Source organism: Cryptomeria japonica, chromosome 10 (genome assembly GCF_030272615.1).
Source record: "Cryptomeria japonica chromosome 10, Sugi_1.0, whole genome shotgun sequence".
NCBI lineage: Eukaryota > Viridiplantae > Streptophyta > Pinopsida > Cupressales > Cupressaceae > Cryptomeria > Cryptomeria japonica.
This window is the reverse complement of record NC_081414.1, coordinates 767138153-767158876: the sequence shown is the minus strand read 5'-3', so window position 1 is coordinate 767158876 and position 20724 is coordinate 767138153. Positions and strand designations below refer to the sequence as shown.

Here is a 20724-nt window from a genome sequence, read left to right as displayed (position 1 = left end):
GTTAGATGAGAAACGTCAGATAGCCCTGACACATTTGCAGGCATATCAAAACCATCTCCGTCGCTCTTATAATAAGAAGGTCAAAGGGCGACACTTCAAAGTGGGAGATCTGGTTTTAAAAGCAAACCCTAAGAATGCACAATCTACTGACATCATAAAAGGCAAGTTTGAACCTAATTGGGTTGGGCCTTTCATAGTGACTGTAGCCTTTGGCTCGGGGGCATATCAGCTTACCACTCCAGAAGGTGAACCTTTGTCTGATCCTGTAAACAGCATGCACCTTCGCAAGTATTGGGCATAATTTTCTATCAGCACTTCTTCAAATATGATCCTAAAAAAATACAAAAAAATAAAAAAAGCATAAAAATACAAAAAAATCAAAAAGCAAAAGGGAAAAAGAGCAAAAAAGTAAAGAAAAATGATTCGCCCTCTAGTGAAAACCTGGCAAAACAGGCGCTTTGGGCAAGTACCATGGTGAAAACCTGGCAATTAGGTGCCATGTGTAACGAGATCATTGCTCCGTCATCTATCATGACCTCTAGCTATGCTTTCTCTCGACCGGTTTATCATGTCTATCTTTGTCTTGACCCAATGTTTTGTCCCAGGCTTGTGATTGGTCAACATCATTGTCTTGCATACTCCAGTTCCTTGTACATATGTCTTTCAAATGTGCATTGGGTGCGTTCCCCTTGTCATGATCAATCACTGAAAGGTAAAAACAAAAAAAATTAAACAATGTCTTGAAAGGTAAAAACAAAAAAAATTGAAAAATGTCCTGAAATATTTCAAAAAAAAATTTGAAAAATGTCCTGAAATAATTCAAAAAAAAATTGAAAAATGTCTTGAAATAATTCAAACAAATAGAAAAATGTCGTGAAATAATTCAAGAAAATGGAAAAATGTCCTGAAATAATTCAAAAAAATTGAACAATGTCCTGAAATAAAAACAAAAAAATTGAAAAATGTCCTGAAATAATTCAAAAAAAATTTGAAAAATGTTCTAAAATAATTCAAAAAAAAAATTGAAAAATGCCCTGAAATAATTCAAAAAAATTGAAAAATATCCTGAAATAATTCAAAAAAAATCAAATAATGTCCTGAAATAATTCAAAAAATTAAAAAAATGTCTTGAAAAAAATCCCTAAAAAATCAAATAATGTCCTGAAAAAATCCCTAAAACATCATATAAAGTCCTGAAAAAAAAATGAACACAAAAAAAATTCTAAAACATTAAAATCCAAAACATGCATTTTGCAATAAAAATATCCTCTTGATGCATAAGACAGATCACTGAGCATCCCTCCAACGACTCGCAATCACACATTGTGCTTTAACGAAATCATGCGTTAACAGATGAACTTTTTCAATCAAACTAGACATTCAAACTGATTAAAATTGTCATACCAATCAATCAACATCAATATCATTTGTCCTTGTCACATTATCATGGGTCTTATATAGGGTGTGGTATACTCGAAACCAGACTGTGTCCTGTCTTAGACGGGGTACCGCATTCCCTAAAACCAGACAACATGAACGTCTTATCAACACTTTCAACTTTTGACAATGAAGATCAAGATGTTTGTTTGACTTGTTGGAATTAGTGAGTCTTATCATTTATTGATTTATCTTCGATCATGTTCCTATGTTGCTCAATGATGTCACTGAGTGATTTAGAGTGACTGGGATGGTTCATGGTCCTTTTTGTTTTTTGTTGTGATTGTTGTTTGTCTGTGATGTGTCTGTCTTTTGCAAAAAGGGTTGCATTTTAGCTCTGGCCTTCAATGCCATGATGCTACGCATCCATTTTGCTACATAAAATAAAGGTTCTCACCTACAAAGTGCATTATTGAAAGCAAGTTTTTCTTCATCTCTAACTGTCCTCTGTCTCATTTCTTCTGACTAACATTTCTTCCGTCAGTTCGGATAGTCAGTTCGGTCTAGTGCTCCGATTTTTCCAAACACATATGCTGCATTCTGCATTCATTGGTTAGTACATTTGCATTATATCGAATATCACATCAAGCATCACATAAAGCATTTTATCCATTTCATATTATAAATGCATCAAAAACACATAAAAAATATATATATATCCATACATGTTCTACAATAACTAGTGCATAAGTCATCCATACATGGAAAATAACATCAGTCATAACATATTGCATCCCATCATATCGATGCATATCATATCATATGTCACAATAATATCGAAGTACAAAATTGGACTGTCTATCCTAAGTATGGCCCGCAGGCTGACTACATAATGTCAAACTACATCTGTCTCTGTCCTAAGGAGCATGTGCCTCTGTCACTGGGTGCTCCCTCTATCCTCCTCATCCCTGCCATGTCTCACAGATGATGTCCCTCCTAGTCCTGGCTGTGGTGGTCTCATAGGTCCACTCACCCCCTTTTTTTGCAGACTCAAATTTGATGACTGTCAAACTATGAGGTCCAAAAAAAACTACATTTTTTCAACTGTGGCCAAAATAGGTCAAATTATATATCAAAATTCATCTCCTAGCGAACCTAAATCCATATAAGAAGTCTATGTTGTCCCACGAGGTCATTTACAAAATATCACCCCAAAACACGCATATAAAATCACAACCAAGAAACCCATTTGACTTGACATTTTTGTAACCCCAAATTTGCAAACAACCCATCATAACAACAAACCCAAAATCCTCAGATCTGCAATAAAAAACCTGCAAAACCGTCATATCTTGCCCTGTCTTTCATTATTACATGCATTCATGGATTCAACTCCTAGGATTATAAAACCAAATCAACCATGAAAGATCTGATACCACTTGTAAGGAAACTTGCAGCTAACTTTATGACAATTTCTGCATAACCCAATTCATATTTCAACAACATAATCACATAGAATCTACATGCAAAGAATACAAAACATACCCATCAAAGATGACACAAGGTATACCCTAGAAAAACCCTCATGAAGGAAAAACCCAGCCTCCAAAAGCATCCATCATCCATTTATTATTCAACAATGCAACCAATACAATACATCCATGAAAGCCTTCAAAACCATAGCCATCAACAAGAACTCCATGTGAACAAGCGTGTAACCACACATCCCATGCCATTCTTCCAACCTCCACAAATGTTAAACCTAGCTAACTGGCTTACCCAAACAACTACCCTTGTTGTTTCTTTTATAGAAACAAGCTCCCACAAAACCACCCAAGTGGTATTACATTAAAACCAGGTGCAAATACCATGGGATAACTACCCCATTGACCTCACATCTAATATTGGGTACTTTACTAAACTACTTTTCCCAATATTATATAAATACAATATAATATACCAATGTTACAATACAACTCATCAAGTAGTCCTAAGAATATTCCCAAAGAATCTCTACATGTTACACATCCATGTGAAACATCAAATAAATAAATATTACATTACATGTCCATGGGAAACTCGCATAATAAATAAGTATTACAAGTACAAACATTATTATGCAAGGTGTACAACACCTATTTTCCCAACAATTAAAAGGTAATTTAAATGCTCATGACTTTGAGGATTGGATGTTCCTTTTCATCCAAGTGATCATTTTCGAGGAACAATACTTAGATTGGGAACACTTATTAGTGATCAACTACACCATGTGATAACTAATTATCCTCTAAACAAATTTTTCTACATGTACTCGTTACTTTTCTATGCTCCAGCTTGCATAAGATGATGGCATGGACTTTGCCCTACTAAGGGTTCAATGAAAATATTCAAATATATGGTTAATATATCGATTTGCAGTAGGAGAAAAGTTATCATAAATTCAAGAGAGTTATCGATGCATACATTGAGGCTAGTTAGAGATTTGTAAGAAGAAATAGGCCAAAAGATTTATTCCAAGAAAATTTAGTTTATCAGTTGTTTTGGTAGCTCCTTTATTTAGTTTCAAAGGTTCACCTATACAAGGGTTGGTGGTTTCGATGGACTTCCCTACAAGTTGCCTAAGCATGTTTCAAGGATAGATTTTTTCCTCATTGAAATTTGTAGATAGGTGGCAAAATTCTTTAAAAGAGGTATCCAATTCCCAATAGGCCTCAGATACTATTTGTGTAGATCCCAATTTGATGCCATCAACCTTGAGAGGGATGTAGTTAAATTCACTATACAGACTTATGAGAGGATATTCCCCTTTGATAGCAATGATTTTATTAAGAAAAACCAATTATACATATAGATTGGAGTCTCGTGGAGCTATAGGACATTGAGACAAAACCTTCTATGGTCTTGAGGAGAACCGAAGAATGGTTTGCCAAAAATAAAGATTAAACTTCAAAAGTGTAGTCAAAAGGAGGACAAATTTATTGATTTTGGCCGCAAACTCCATCATTGGCTCATGTATTTACTTCTTCAATTGGGTTAACTAAGCCAAAAGGGAATTCTCATCTTCTACACTCTTGAATCTATCTTCAAATTTGGATCTCATACTATTCCATGAGTCTACTACTTCATTTGAAAAATGATAAAACCATTTTGAAGTCACATTTGTCAAGGATTTTCAAATAGCTTCACTACTACATCTTCATGTTATAGCCCTAGGAATCTACATGCATCAAAGATAGCATTTATATGTTCATTTGTAGAGATTTTTCCATCACCCCTTTTTTTAGGAAGGTTCTTTCTAGAACCCTTAGGAAGATCATGCAATTGAAATCCTAGTGCTAGTGGTCCTATCCCCCATGCTATTGGTTGTGTCATTGTGGTAGTAAATTTGTATGGTCAAGGGGATGATAGTTTTGTGAACTAATAGTTCTTGACAAATGGGAGAATGGTTAACACCACTGGGTGGAGAAGGAAGTTTTCTTCTTGATCTTCTTTCTAAAAGCGATGAAATTGAAAAGTTCTCGTTATAAAGATTAAAAAATGGGATTAGTTACAGCTCTATTGCATTCACATTTAGTATATCTCTTGAACTCTAGTGCATTCAATAATCAAGAAAATTTAAATAGAAAGTTAATTCCCTTGGAGTTGGTGCCTTTGATTCGATTTTGTCTTTGGCCTTGGTTTTGTTGATTTGGATTCCTTCCTGTATTTCTTTCTATTATCACCATGGGAAATATCATTCATGGACCACTAATTGTTACCCTGAGAGAAGTGGTATGTCCAATTCCCCTAATATTTCTTCTTTGTACCGAACCTGATTTACTCTTGTATATTTATGTTTCTTCTTCTACACCTCTAGGATAGATAATTTAATTGTGAAACAGTGTCTACTTGTTCATAATCAGTCTAATCAAGATTTGGTTTCTCTATAATAAATACATTATGGTGTGGCAAGACCATGATTTTTTCATAAAAAAGGAAATTGTTTAATTTATTCTTATTCCCAAGTAGAGTCATTAAAAATGTATTGGTTATTAAATTTTCCTTTCTAAAGTAAATAAATTCTCTCTATTTTGCCTAAATAATAAAGATAAATAGTTAACAATAGTTGGGTAAATTATTGATTGACCTCCCTTTGATTTTTAAAGGTACAACTTTCTTTTTAGATCATTTTTTATATTTTCAATAATAATAGATGGTGTATGCTTTTAAGCAAGAAGCAAAAGATGCACTTAACATTTAATCATAGCCATGAAATAAATGCATATTTGATTCTTGTGCACGGATAGGCTTGAACTTTTCAATTCTTTCTTTGCAATAATGTTTTATTTACTTCAGTTTGTAAATTATATCTTCAGTGCCTTTTTATTTCTTATCCCGTTTAACTTTTTATAATTCTTAAATTGCAATAATGCCCTTTTGACTCCTTGTGCATTCCCTTTCATTGTCAGATCATTGCCACACATTTCTTTTGTTTTAATGTTGTGGCCAATAATTATTCATGAATACCTATACATCTACCCATGCTTTTTTCTCTATTTAATATTTTTTTTTTGATATCCTTTCATCCACTCATCTTTTTTTCATTTTAACTCCGTCTTACAAGAGGCATTTAAATTTTGATTTATTTTTTATTCACTCACATTTCGGAAAAAAATTTCTTATACTTCCATTGCTAGAAAATTGATGCAGGATGACAAATGTCCCCTCCCAAATGCTCCTAAATCAGAAACTCTCGTTATCGAAAACATGAACCCCCTTGAAAATATTCAATGATATGTTAGTTTATTTTAGTGCACTACAGGTTGGAATTGATGTACAAGTCCTCAAAAGAGGCATATTCAAATTTTCAAATTCTAGAATATAGCCATAAAACAATAACACCACCACTAAGTAGAGCTCAAAAAATCATGAAAGTTAATAAAACGTCATGAAAAGGAGTAAGTATGAGCCCAAACGAGCCTTCTGAAGTTCCAATAATGTGAATTATGTAGGGTGTCCTTTGAGAAACATAAATTTGGAAAAAAAAAGTCCATATTGTATTCTAAAAAAATAATCACAACATTAGATAGAGGGCAAAAAAGTTAAACAGAATGAAAAGAAAACAGTAAAAAATGCATTTGTATGCCCGAAAATGATCCTCTTGAAGAAAAGGCAAAAAGTGAAATAGGGGAACAATGAAGGGGCCAAGTTTGGGGGAGAAGGTGTTGATGTTAGTATACATGGGCGATGGAATATTCAAATCTACAAACAAAATATTCTTTGTCCTTGAAATACTCATTGAATATTCTCTTCGTGCAAGCAATTGAGGACATCGTACAATGATAGATGGAAAAATACAAAAGAAACAAATTATTTCATTGACGACGAGAGAATATTCCTTGGTATCATCGAGGACCAACGAATGTGAAACATCTATACGTCCAATATTTCCTATGCCTACCATGAGATGATTTAATGCATGTGTAGCATGCACAAGGATGATGACATGCCTCTATAGGAAGGTACACTGCCAAAAAAGTGGCCACTAAAACCATGATGAACAAGACAAAACCCATTCCTCAATGCGTAATTATGTTGGAACTCAAGGTAGATATCTATCAATACAACATATTTGTTGCAAAATCCAAGTTATAAGAAAACATTCCCACTCCCCCATAAAGCCACTAACTAATATGGATCCCACTTACCATTAAAGAATACTCCCTTCCCCCTAATGTATCTCTTAAGTGTTATATGTGAGAGATGATCAATTTAATTGATGATGATGACTGTATAACTCTCGCCAATTATAACCTCCCTTGTTAATATATACATATAAAAATGTTCTATATCCTACATGTTAGCTAAAAATAATTAATTAATTTGATTTCTCATCTCTCCCATGGGCATCCAAACACCAGTTGCAAGAAAGTTGGATAAACATGCATAGGATTGCACTTGGCTATTATTAGATTGATTCTTAGCATTCCCCCACTTGATATATTATACATTATAATAAGATAAAAATAAATTCAAAATGAACCAATTGTAGATGAAACATGACCCATAGGCTCCCTAAACCAACAATTCTTATCTACGCTCACTAGTTTTGTAAGGGAATTTGAAATCCACCTTTTGAACCATGATGTTATTACTCTCAATAATGTCATGAATAAAGCGATATTATGTATCTGTAATCCTAATATTAGAATAATGCAAGTAAGTCCTATATGAAAATAAGACTTTGACTATCACAAATAATACTCATAACACTAAAATCAAATCCAATACCTAAACACAACCGCTTCCTAGATGGTGAGAGTCCAGTAGTCGAAAGCATCGTGACAGCTTACACTCTAACCCGAGTAGCATGGATAGGCAAATCTTCAATAGGATCAGGGTTGGGAACTTAGGAGCAACGTCTATCTCCCCCCACCCACCCAAACGTGTGTGGGGCAGTAGGGTGGGGGGTCATCCGGCTATCCGGGTGAAAGGCAAGGTGGGGGGGAATTCTAGTGTGTGTGGGGCAGCAAGGTGGGGGGCATAGTTCATAGATAGATAAACACTAATTTATTTTTTACTCAACCAACTATTAGCCTCTCCAAACATTAAAAATCACAAAAACATTAATGGACATGTTGTCTAAATCACCAACCTAGTCTACTCTTTTGCAATACTAAAACTCAAAGACTACCCACAAGTACTAATAATATTAGTACTCAAAAACTTTTTCTTTTCTCAAAACTGAAAAAAATGACAAGGGGAAGAGCACCTTACCGCCCATGTTCCAATAAGTGTGCACTCCTTGTGTACCCAACCCCCTAATATGTAACTTTAAAGAAACTAGAAAATGATAACTAGTCTCCCATTAATAAATGACTACTCACTTTTTAGTCCATAATTGACTTTTTCTGCAGTCGTATGAAACATTTATGCACAACTAATGATATAAATCTATTAAAAACTAAAAAAAATAGAATAAGGTGAGGAGGAGGAATATAAATAAAAAATTTTTGGACCATTTCTCGATTTATGCGTGTCATCCTTGCGCAGGGGCCATGCTCAATGGTACAATGTGGGTGCTGTATAGACAGAGGTTCGTGGGAGTATCATTTACGTGTAATGAATGTGGGATTAAAGCCACCCGTGTCCATCCGTCCTTCCTTCCATTGCCTCGGGAGTAGACACACGAGACACGGTTCTCCACCTGACGAGGCAGGCTACATGTTGACATTAAAATGCGAACGAATGATAACTTGTGCAACTCCTGCTCCAACCAAAACACGATCCAAACCTCCAATTACGGGAACGCCAGTCCGTCCATCCATTGCACGGCTCACCTGGCGAGGAGAGAGATGATTGCATTTTACTCAAGCAAAAGGATTTCAGCTGATCAGAGACAAGAGACAAGAGACACGGGACAAGACAATAAAACTCTAAATTGCCTTCACGCAGGATCGAACTGCGGACCTTCAGTTTACAAGACTGACGCTCTACCACTGAGCTATAAAGGCTACGCGACACGAATTTCAAGGATTAATCTATCATACTCTACTTTCTCTACCACTGAGCTCAAACGGTAGAGCGCTCGCTTTGCATGCGAGAGGCACGGGGTTCGATACCCCGCATCTCCAGCTCTTGCTGCTGCTGCTGTAATATGGCCGTTCCTTGCTTCACTATACTGTGTGTGCTCCGCTTCTAAGTATACTAATTTAGCGTCTTGTCGCAGACCTGTCATTTGGAACTTCATTTTACTACATGGGGAGAAGGGTTTTAATGTTAACGGATGGACTGCCTGTCAATAAATTTTTTTTCACTTTAATTCTCTTTCACTCTGAAGATTTCAATCGTTGAATATATAGATTCAAACACGGGTCTATCGCCCATGTAGGTCTTAACTGCACTTGATAAAAACTCTAAAAATATAAATTATTCTTAGCCGGTGTGCGTTAAGCTTGGTTACATTGATGTTTTATCTGCTACTGAATGTTGTTCTAATTAGATTAAAACAGTACTATCTGCAAAACACAAAAATTGCTAATGCACCAGCCGGGAATCGAACCCGAGTTTGTACCGTGGCAGGGTACTATTCTACCACTAGACCACTGGTGCTACAAGTCCAAATTCATCTGAGAGCCGAATTCCGCACATGTATGTTAATATGAAACGAAAGGCAGGGTACTATTCTACCACTGGACCACTAGTGCTGCAAGTGAAAAGGAATCCGGGAGCTGAATTCCCCACATGTATGTTAATACGAAACGAAAGAGGAAAAAATTAAAAATGGAGATGCTGGGTATCGAACCCCGTACCTCTCGCATGCAAAGCAAGCACTCTACCATGTGAGCTACATCCCCATTATTTGTAAATTCGGGCTATTAGAATTTTTTTCTTTACATGTGTTTATTCGTTCTGCTTAGAATAGAGTAGGAGTTGAGGTTATATATTTAAATACTAGCGCAGCCAGCCTGTAGCATTTACTCTCTTTACTCGTAAGGACATGAAAGGATTGGACAGCTTAAATCACACACACTAGGGTTTGATTTCTACGTTTAAAAGTTTTAAACACTCAGAGTTGATTGACATTCTCTAGGCTTAATATGTTGCTTATTGTGTGTGGTTTAAGGCTGGCATGGCCTGCATTACAATTTGCTTTTCTCTCACATCCTCTTTACTCATGAGGTGATGAAAGGATAGACTAGCATGACCTACATTGCAAATCACTTTTCACTCGCATACCTTATGCATATATCTTTAAATGCTACACATACAATGTAGTAAAACAATATTAATCTCTTCAAATGAATTCCTTAAAATTGGTATGACACAAAAAAACTTGGCATGGCTCATTCACAAAGGATGACACATTTTTATACCTTTTCATTTATTATTTATAATCATCTTACAATATTTCTTTCAAGAATAAGTTTTCATTAGATCTTATTTGTTCTACAAGATAATGGTACATTATTCAAAGAAATGTGAGTTAGAAAGGCACACCCCAAAGTTAAGGGATGACCAAGTTTGATTGTTAACAAGTCACACAATGCCAATCTAAAATAAAATACCATGTAAAAAGTAAGCAATTCCAAATGTTAGCGGAACAACTTCCTATACTAACATTGAGACGAGGGTTATGCAAAAACAATTCAGATCCTTACAATAGTAGCATAAATACCATGCATACCACAACAAAATGATTTACTTGAAGAAAATAATTTGGGAGAAAAACCCACACTCTAAAAGCTGCGTTATATATTTTTCAAAATTCAACAACAAAATACAATATACTTGCAAAGAAAGCTTCTCATAGGACTATCACCAACTAAAGATTCAATAGCAATAAAACTCTTACACACAACCACCATCTCACGTACCCGATATATAGGAGGTACAATACATGAAACCATCAAATGCTATTAAAAAACCATGACCTAAACCGTGCCCAAAAAGTGGCGTCTAACTTATCTTCAATCCAAGGTTCCATATGATGTGTCAAAACACACATCAACACATGCAACTCCCTTTTACAACTCATTTATGTGTCCAACACATTTTTATATTTCCCATTTTAGGAGACCTACATTCGGAGGCCAATAATTTTTTATTTGGGAAAGTCTGATTGACAAATTGTTTGAAGCGTTATGGAAAGCTTGTGAAATTATCTATCAAGCTACAAAATACTACACTGGTTATGACTACTTTGGGTAAGTGCACCAAGATGGTGTGCAAAAAGGGGGGTATAAGTGTTGGTGTGTAATATATATATATATGGTTAGAAATCTCAGAAGATGGGTGAAAATATGGTGGCAATTTTAGAAATACCCACTTGATGAAGTGTAAACCTAATGATGAGAAAGTCAAGAAACCAAGTTTATAAAATAAAACACGTCAAAAAGGAGAGAAATTGAGGGAAATCAAACTTCCAAACCACAAATTTGTCATCCAAGCCTATTCACAAGCCTAAACAAACAAGAGTGCGTATGGGGTTTCTTTTGAATAAGAACCACATACGAGGTTTTTTTGTGAATAAGTAGCCTGTACAACGTGGTTCTAAGGAGAAAATACCGCGTACACAGTTTTTCCTGTGATACTATAACATAAAGAAAGTAACGTGTATGTTTAAAATGTGTGTGTATGCATACATATATGTATATGTATAATATGTATATATGTAGATATTGTATATATATATATATATATATATGAACATGCACATATGTAGTATGTATGTGTATTATCTTTTGATATTTTATGTGTATTATATGTATATGTATATTTACATGTACATGTATATTGATATATATTGTCTTTTAATATCTTATTGTACATTGTATTCCTGCCTCTCTCTCTCTCTCTCAAGACCCCACATAACACCTAATGACATTTAATATAAGGCCCCTTAGCACACATATGATCCCTTCAGACCATATGATGTCCCAAGGGCTCATATGATGTTCAAACACACGTGCGGCCCCATTATGACCCTACATGACCCCCAATGATGCCATATGACCCCTTCGGACCATGTATGATATCTGAAGGGGTCATTATGGTATCTTAAGAGGTCATATGGTGTTGTAACACATGCGTGGCTCAATTAGGACCCCACGTGACCCTTAACGATATCATGTGACATCTCTTCCTCTCCCCACATCTCTCTTCCTCTCCCCACATCTCCCTCCCTCCCTTTCCCATTGTCTCTCTCTCTCTCTCCATCCCCCTTAGGACCCCACATTAAAACCACATGGCCCTTTAGGAGCATATGATGTCCTAAGGGGTCAAGATGGCATTACGGTGTTGTAATGTGGCAAGATGAACCATTATTATAATATAAAAAATAGTACCAATACTGCTTACAAGAATAACAAAATATCATGCTCCCTGATGGGGAGGTTACTCAAAGAGAGATAATACCTTGTTTAAGGGTAGTCAGATGTTGTCCTAGTGGGATTATGCTTTTTTCATATTGTCTTCTAATCAATTTGGACACCTAATCTCCCTAGGAGTGCTCCCAATCCAGATGTGCTCACTGATTTCTCAAGCATGGTTGAGATTCACCGGGTTAAATCCAACCTTACACTGTAAAACTCCTAACAAGTGCTTGCAGAGGTTGTAGTAGGTGTTTGTGATGTTTTCTAAATTCAATCAATTGGTTTTGAGTGAGGATTTCATTCTTTTCCCCATCACTCCTTCCTTTTCCTACTTTCTAGGCCTAGTAGCCCTAGAGCCCTAATTAGCCCTAGTTAACCAATTTTTGTGGATTTTCTCCTAACTTCTCCAAAGACCCACACAAACTATTTGTTGATCAGGATACCCTTTTGGAAGTAATTTCTAACTTCTGAATTTAGGAATCTCAGTCTGACCGTATAGGTACGGAACCCAAGAAATGCTTGTTTTAGGTGATTTTAGGCTTGTTTTGGTCTTTTTCCAAGGTTTAGGTATCTTCCTTGATCTACCACGCCTCCAAATTCACACATATGTTCTGCCACACATCACTTAATCATCCCAAACACTCTGCAACTCTAACCCTTCTCATTCCTGCAAACACTTGCATAATCTCATTCATTTCCTAACCAGGCTATGACTGAGCTCGCTTGGAAAATGATGCTCATTGGCCTTTCAATGACCTCCAAAGGAAAATAAAACTTATATACACTGTGCAAAGGTTCCATGTATCGATTCCCAAGGGTTATTGAGAAGAACTCAAAGGACTTCAAGCTGGAACCATGTCTGGGCCTCTCAAACCCTTACTCAGGCCGAGAGCTTACAAAATGAGAAACTCAATCAAACCTGCAAATAAATTAATCAAATTGATTTTGGAGCACTACTAGAACATTTTCAAAACAATAAGCAAGTTACAACAATGCAATCAATCCATTAAGTACAGATTGCTTCTCTAATTCTTGACAAAATGCAAAGTGAAACTTCAAAATTGGTCTCAAAATGTATTCCAATCTATTCCAGGCATTGAAAAGCCTCATTAAATTGATTCTCCAAGCTTTATATGCCATTTTTGGCCTAACTAACTCTCCATTGGCTCCTTAACCAACCCTTTGCACTAAAATGCAAAAAGTTGCTCAACGTTGCAAAAAGTTGTCAAGCAACTTTGACAATTTTTGCCAAAAAGTGCATTTTTGCCTTACATGCTTAATTTTCTCCTCCAAACCATCTAAGATGACTAAAAACTACTACATTGACATTTCCCAATGCCAAAAAAGGCTATTCAAGGCATTTTTCCATCAAAATGCAAGGTTTTGTCATTTTAGGCGTACAAGCCAAAATTGAGAAAATGCATTGCCCTAAGGAAATTCAACTTACCAAAGCACTAAAAAAACATAAAGAGACCTAAGATAAGACTCTTATTCACCACTCCAAACAAAACTATGAAAAAACACACCAAAATGTAGAAACTGGACTCAAAACTAGGTGTTCTTGCACCATACTCCCCCAAAGAAAAGAAGTCAAGTGACTCCTTGAGGCAACAAAGAAAATGGAACTCCATGCTTAGGTAAGTATACCTTAGGTATCAAGATGGAATTATGGTGTTTTAATGTGGAAAGATGAACCATTATTATAATATAAAAAGCAGTACCAATACTGCTTACAAGAATAACAAAATATCATGTTCCCTGATGGGGAGGTTACTCAAAGAGAGCTAATATCTTGTTTAAGGGCAGTCGGATGTTGTCCTATTGGGCGTCATGCTTTTTAAATATTGTCTTCTAATCAATCTGGACACCTAAGCTCCCTAGGAGTGCTCCCAATCCAGATGTGCTCACTGATTGCTTAAGCATGGTTGAGATTCACCGGGGTTATAAATCCAACCTTACACTGTAAAACTCCTAAAAAGTACTTACAAAGGTTGTAACAGGTGTTTGTGATGTTTTCCAAAGTCAATCAATTGTTTTTGAATGAGGGTTTCATTCTTTTCCCCATCACTCCTTCCTTTTCCTACTTTCTAGGCCTAGTAGCCCTACCTAACCGATTTTTGTGGATTTTCTCCCAACTTCTCCAAAGACCCACACAAACTATTTGTTGATCAGGATACCCTTTTGGAAGTACTTTCCAAATTCTAAATTTAGGAATCTCATTCTAACCGTACAGGTACGAAACCCAAGAAATGCTTGTTTTAGGTGATTTTAGGCTTGTTTTGGTCTTTTTCCAAGGTTTAGGTATCTTCCTTGATCTACCATGCCTCCAAATTCACACATATACTCTTCCACACATCACTTAATCATCCTAAACACTCTGCAACTCCAACCCTACTCATTCCTACAAACACTTCCATAATCTCATTCATTTTCTAACTGGGCTATGATTGAGCTCGCCTAGAAAATGATGCTCATTGGCCTTTCAATGACCTCCAAAGGAAAATAAAATTTATGTACACTGTACAAAGGCTCCATGTCTCAAGTCCCAAGGGTTATTGAGAAGAACTCAAAGGACTTCAAGCTGGAACCATGTCTGGGCCTCTCAAACCCTTACTTAGGCCGAGAGCTTACAAAATGAGAAACTCAATTCAAACCTACAAATAAACTAATAAATTTCTTCCCGAGCACTACAATAACATGTGCAAAACAATAAGAAAGGTGAAACAATGCACTCAATCCATTAAGTATGGACTGCTGCTCTAATTCTTGACAAAATGCAAAGTGAAACTTCAAAATTGGTCTCAAAATGTATTCCAATCTATTCCAAGCATTGAAAAACCTCATTAAATTGATTCTCAAAGATTTATATGCCATTTTTGGCCTAAATAACTCTCCATTGGCTCCTTAACCAACCCTTTGCACAAAAATGCAAAAATTTGCTCAACGTTGCAAAAAGTTGTTAAGCAACTTTGACAATTTTTGCCAAAAAGTGCATTTTTGCCTTACATGCTTAATTTTATTCTCAAAACCATCTAAGATGACTAAAAACCACTACATTGACATTTCCCAATGCCAAACAAGGCTATTCAAGGCATTTTTCATCAAAATGCAAGGTTTTGCCATTTGAGGCTTACAAGGGCTTACAAGCCAAAATTGAGAAAATACATTGCCCTAAGGACATTGAACTTACCAAAGAACTAAAAAAACATAAAGAGACCTAAGAGAATAGTCTTATTCACCAATCCAAACCAAACTATGAACAAACACACCATAATGTAGAAATTGGACTCAAAACTAGGTGCTCCTGCACCACTCCCCCTCTCTCCCTTCCTCCATACCCCATCCCTCTCTCTCTCTCTCTCTTATCACCCATTTTTCTTATGTAGATAAAATTAAGAAACACTTTCAAGCTTTCTCCTCCTACCTCCACCACTATCACTTCTACTCTTCTATTCTCCATGAAACCTGCAACCTGAAACACAATACTTTCTCCTCCCACCTCCTTCATCACTATATTTTGTTTACCCATCTCGTTATATACCACTTGGAACATAATAATATTATCTCCGACCTCCTTTATCAGAATCACTCCTTTCTTTTGAACCATCAAATCCCCTTCAAACATGGTCCAAAAAACATCTGACCTGTTACCTGCCAATATATTATAAAGTAAAAGACAATGGAATGTCCTTAATCTAAGCTCTCTCTCTCTCTCTCATAACACCTAATGACATCATGTGACCCCTTATCACACCACATGACCCTTTAGGAGTATATGATGTCCTAGGGGGTCATATGGTGTCCTAAGGTGGCAAGATGAAGCATTATTACAATATAAAAAGCAATACCAATATTGCTTACAATAATAACAAACCAACATGCTCCCCCTCTCTCCCTTCCTCCATACCCCATCCATACACAAATTCAACTTGGGAAACAACTTCTTATTCTAAAAATTGGCTGCAAGCCTTGCAAGTTGTTTATAATTTGCAAAAACTTCATTATCACCCACTTTTCTTGTGTAGAGAAAATTCAGAAACACTTTCAATCTTTCTCCTCCTACCTCCTCCACTATCACTTCTACTCTTCCGTTCTCCATGAAACCTGCAACCTGAAACACAATACTTTCTCCTCCCACCTCTTTCATCACTATATTTTGTTTACCCATCTCATTATATATGATCGGAAAATAATAATCTTATCTCCCACCTCATTTATCACAATCACTCCTTTCTTTTGAACCATCAAATCCCCTTCAAACATGGCTTGAAAAACATCTGACCTGTTCACCTACCAATATATTATAAAATAAAAGACAATGGAATGTCCTTAATCTGAGCTCTCTCTCTCTCTCTCTCTCTCTCTCTCCTTTAGGACCCCACATAACACCTAATGACATCATGTGACCCCTTAGCAAACCACATGATCATTTAGGAGCATATGATGTCCTAAGGGTCATATGGTGTCCTAAGGTGGTAAGATGAACCATTATTGCAATATAAAAAATAGTACCAATACTGTTTACAAAATAACAAACCAGCACACTCCCCCTCTCTCCCTTCCTCCATACCCCATCCATACACAAATTCAACTTGGTAAACAACTTCTTTATCTAAAAATTGGCTGCAAGCCTCGCAAGTTGTTTATAATTGGCAAAAATTTCATTATCACCCACATTTCTTGTGTAGAGACAATTCAGAAACACTTTCAAGATTTCTCCTTCTACCTCCTCCACTATCACTTCTACTCTTTTGTTCTCCATGAAACCCACAACTTGAAACACTATACTTTCTCCTCCCACCTCTTTCATCACTATATTATGTTTACCCATCTCGTTATATACCACTTGGAACATAATATCTTATCTCCCTCTCTCTCTATCTCCCTCCCTCTCTCTCTCTCCCCCTCTCCCTCTCCCTCTCCCTCTCTCTCCCTCTCTCTCCCTCTCCCCCCTGTCTCTCTCTCTCTCTCCCTCTTTCTCTCCCTCTCTCCCCCTTTCCCTCCCTCTCCCTCCCTCTCCCTCTCCATCCTCTCTCCTGCCCTCTCTGTTCCTCTCTCTCCCTCTCCCTCTTTCTCTCTCCCTCTCTTTCTCTCAATCCCTCTCCCTCCCCCTCTCTCTCCCTCTCTCCCTTTCTCTCCCTCTCCCTCCCTCTCCCTCTCCATCCTCTCTCCTACCCCTCTCTCTCCCTCTCCCTCCATCTCCCTCCCTCCCTCCCTCCCTTTTCCTTCACATTTTCTTTACTAGAAGTAATGCGTACGGGGTTTTGATAAGTTAAAAGCACGTATGGGATATTGGGAATATGGATGTTGGAATTTTGAGCATTTTTAGGGACTAAAAGCATGCACTAGGTTACTGAATATACTGCGTACGTGGTTCTTGTACATAGTTTTAGTTTCGCAACAACCTCAATGGCCTCAAAAGAAGTTTTTGAGTTCGTTGAAGTCCCCACTACAACCATTATTGCACTTCTATGATAGTTTTATATGTGGAAGTAAGTGAAATTTTTGTTTTACATGATTTCAAATGATTGAATTGTTGTTCTTATTAGTTTGGTCAATGTTATTGTGATTGTTTAATAGTTTTGATTTAAGAAAATAATGATAATGCTCAATTTTATGGTTATTTGATTGCTTAAGGACTTTTGTTTACATATATATGTAAAATGGTTCTATTTAGGACAACCGATATTAATGATGGGAAAGAACAAGCGAGGAGCGGTGGAACAACGAGAGGCTGAAAAGGAAAGATAAAGGCAAATTATGAAGAAATTACGTGACATAAGAGAAATGAGACAAGAAAGTTCATCATCCTCAACATCTCAATTAAATTTACCAAATGAACATAATGCAATTGAAGAAGAGATTACGATGAATAATCAAACAAATGATGAAGATGCACCAACAACATTTGATTGTTAACAAGTCACACAATGCCAATCTAAAATAAAATACCGTGTAAAAAGTAAGCAATTCCAAATGTTAGTGGAACAACTTCCTATACTAACATTGAGGGGAGGGTTATGCAAAAAAATTTCAGATCCTTACTACAGTTACATAAACTTAACAAAAATAAACATAAATACTATGCATACCACAACAAAATGATTTATTTGAAGATAATCTTTTGGGAGAAAAAACCACACTCCAAAAGTCACCTTATACATTATTCAAAATTTAACAACAAAATACAATATACTTGCAAAGCAATCTTCTCATAGGACAATCGCCAACTAAAGATTCAATAGCAATAAGACTCTTGCACACAACGTCCATCTCATGTACCTAATGTATAGGAGGTAACATGAAACCATCAAATGATATTACAAAACCATGAGCTTAACCACCCAAAGAGTGGTGTCACTTATGTTCAATCCACGATTCCATGTATGATGTGTTAAAACACACACCAACACATGTAACTCCCTTTTACAACTCATTTATTACACGTCCAACACATTTTTATATTTCCCATTTTAGGAGACCTATATTCGGAGGCCAATAATTTTTTATTTCGGAGTTTGATTGACAAATTGTTCAAAGAGTTGGAAATATTATGAGATTCTCATCAAGCTAAAAAATGCTACAGTGGTTATGAGTACTTTCAAACCCCAAAAATGCGTATAAGGCCTTCAAAATTGACTTTGAAACTTTCAAATGAAACTTTAAAAATGAAAATTTTAAATTCTTCATATCTAGACATGATCTTGCAACAAAAATATATCAAAATTCTTATTTAGCAAGGCACACACCAAAGTTAAGGGATGACCAAGTTTGATTCTTAACAAGTCACACAATGCCAATCTAAAATAAAATACCATGTAAAAAGTAAGCAATTCCAAATGTTAGCAGAACAACTTACTATACTAACATTGAGAGGAGGGTTATGCAAAAAAAATTCAGATCCTTACAATAGTTACATAAACTTAACTAAAATAAACATAAATACCATGCATACCACAACAAAATGATTTACTTAAAAAAAAAAATTTGGGAGAAAAACCCACACTCCAAAAGCTGTCTTATATATTATTCAAAATTCAACAACAAAATACAATATACTTGCAAAGCAAGATTCTCATAGGACTATCACCAACTAAAGATTCAATGGCAATAAAACTCTTACACACAACCACCATCTCACATACCTGATATATAGGAGGTACAATACATGAAACCATCAAACGCTATTACAAAACCACAAGCTAAACCGTGCCCAAAAAGTGGGGTCTAACTTATCTTCAATCTAAGGTTCCAGATGATGTGTCAAAACACACACCAACACATGTAATTCCCTTTTACAACTCATTTATGTGTCCAACACATTTTTATATTTCCCATATTAGGAGACCAACATTCAGAGGTCAATAATTTTCGATTTGGGAGTCTGATTGACAAATTTTTTGAAGTGTTATGGAAAGCTTGTGAAATTATCTATCAAGCTACAAAATACTACACTAGTTATGACTACTTTGGGTAAGTACACCAAGATGGTGTGCAAAAAGGGGGGTATAAGTGAACACTTTTTTTTGAAATCAGGTAAACTTGGACTTGGAGGAGAAAGTTGAGAGACATCCACTCAAGATATGAAGATACTCAAAAAACAAAGATTGTAGTACTCTGAATCTAGTTTCCAAACTATTATTTTTAAAAAAAATTGGATAAGATTAAGGGGCTCAAATCCTTTGTGCACGAAAAATAGATCCTGATTTTTTCTAAAAAACATAACATAATGTTTGAAGTGTGCATCAAAAAGTTCATAGTTAGATTTAGTATTTTGACAAATCCTTTGGCAGAAAGATATGTAAGAGTGAGAATTAGAATTTGTGTAATTTTTTGTTGAGTATTTTTTTTTTATGATTTTTCCAATCGAGCACATCCTAAAAATCAGGTACCTGTTTGTGCGTGAAGCATAACTTGAACCAAAACAATCGAAAATGCAAAAGATAAATAAAAAAATTGTAAAGAATCAAGTGCACTACAATAATATATAAACTTTTTAAAATTTGGATAAGTAGATCAAAAGTTATTAAAAAAATGGTACACATATGTCTTTGAGAACTATGGAGACACTGGTAAAAGAAATTCAGTAATAATATGTTATTGTTGTTCAATTTTATTTTTTTTAAAATATGGTTAGAAATCTCAGAAGATGGGTGAAAATATGGTGGCAATTTTAGAAATACCCACTTGATGAAGTGTAAACCTGATGATGAGAAAGTCGAGAAACCAAGTTCATAAAGAAAAACACGTCAAAAAGGAGGGTAATGGAGGGAAATCAAACTTCCAAACCACAACATTGTCATCCAAGCCTATTCACAAGCCTAAATAGACAAGAGTGCGTACGGGGTTTCTTTTGAATAAGAACCACATACGAGGTTTTTTTTGAATAAGTAGCATGTACAATGCAGTTCTAAGGAGAAAATATCGCGTACACAGTTTTTCCTATGATACTATAGCATAAAGAAATTAATGTCTATGTTTAACATGTGTGTGT

General features: G+C 35.8%; 2 non-coding genes and 1 pseudogene across 2 annotated transcripts; all 3 read right to left on the bottom strand.

Moving 5' to 3' along the window:
• Window positions 1–8363: 8363 nt before the first annotated feature.
• Window positions 8364–8500, bottom strand: LOC131027046 (U6 spliceosomal RNA; annotated as a pseudogene).
• Window positions 8501–8798: 298 nt separating this feature from the next.
• Window positions 8799–8870, bottom strand: TRNAT-UGU (transfer RNA threonine (anticodon UGU)). The gene has a single exon. It is a non-coding gene; the product is annotated as a tRNA-Thr (tRNA).
• Window positions 8871–9397: 527 nt separating this feature from the next.
• TRNAG-GCC (transfer RNA glycine (anticodon GCC)) lies at window positions 9398–9468 on the bottom strand. Its single transcript has one exon. It is a non-coding gene; the product is annotated as a tRNA-Gly (tRNA).
• Between the last annotated feature and the right edge of the window lie 11256 nt (window positions 9469–20724).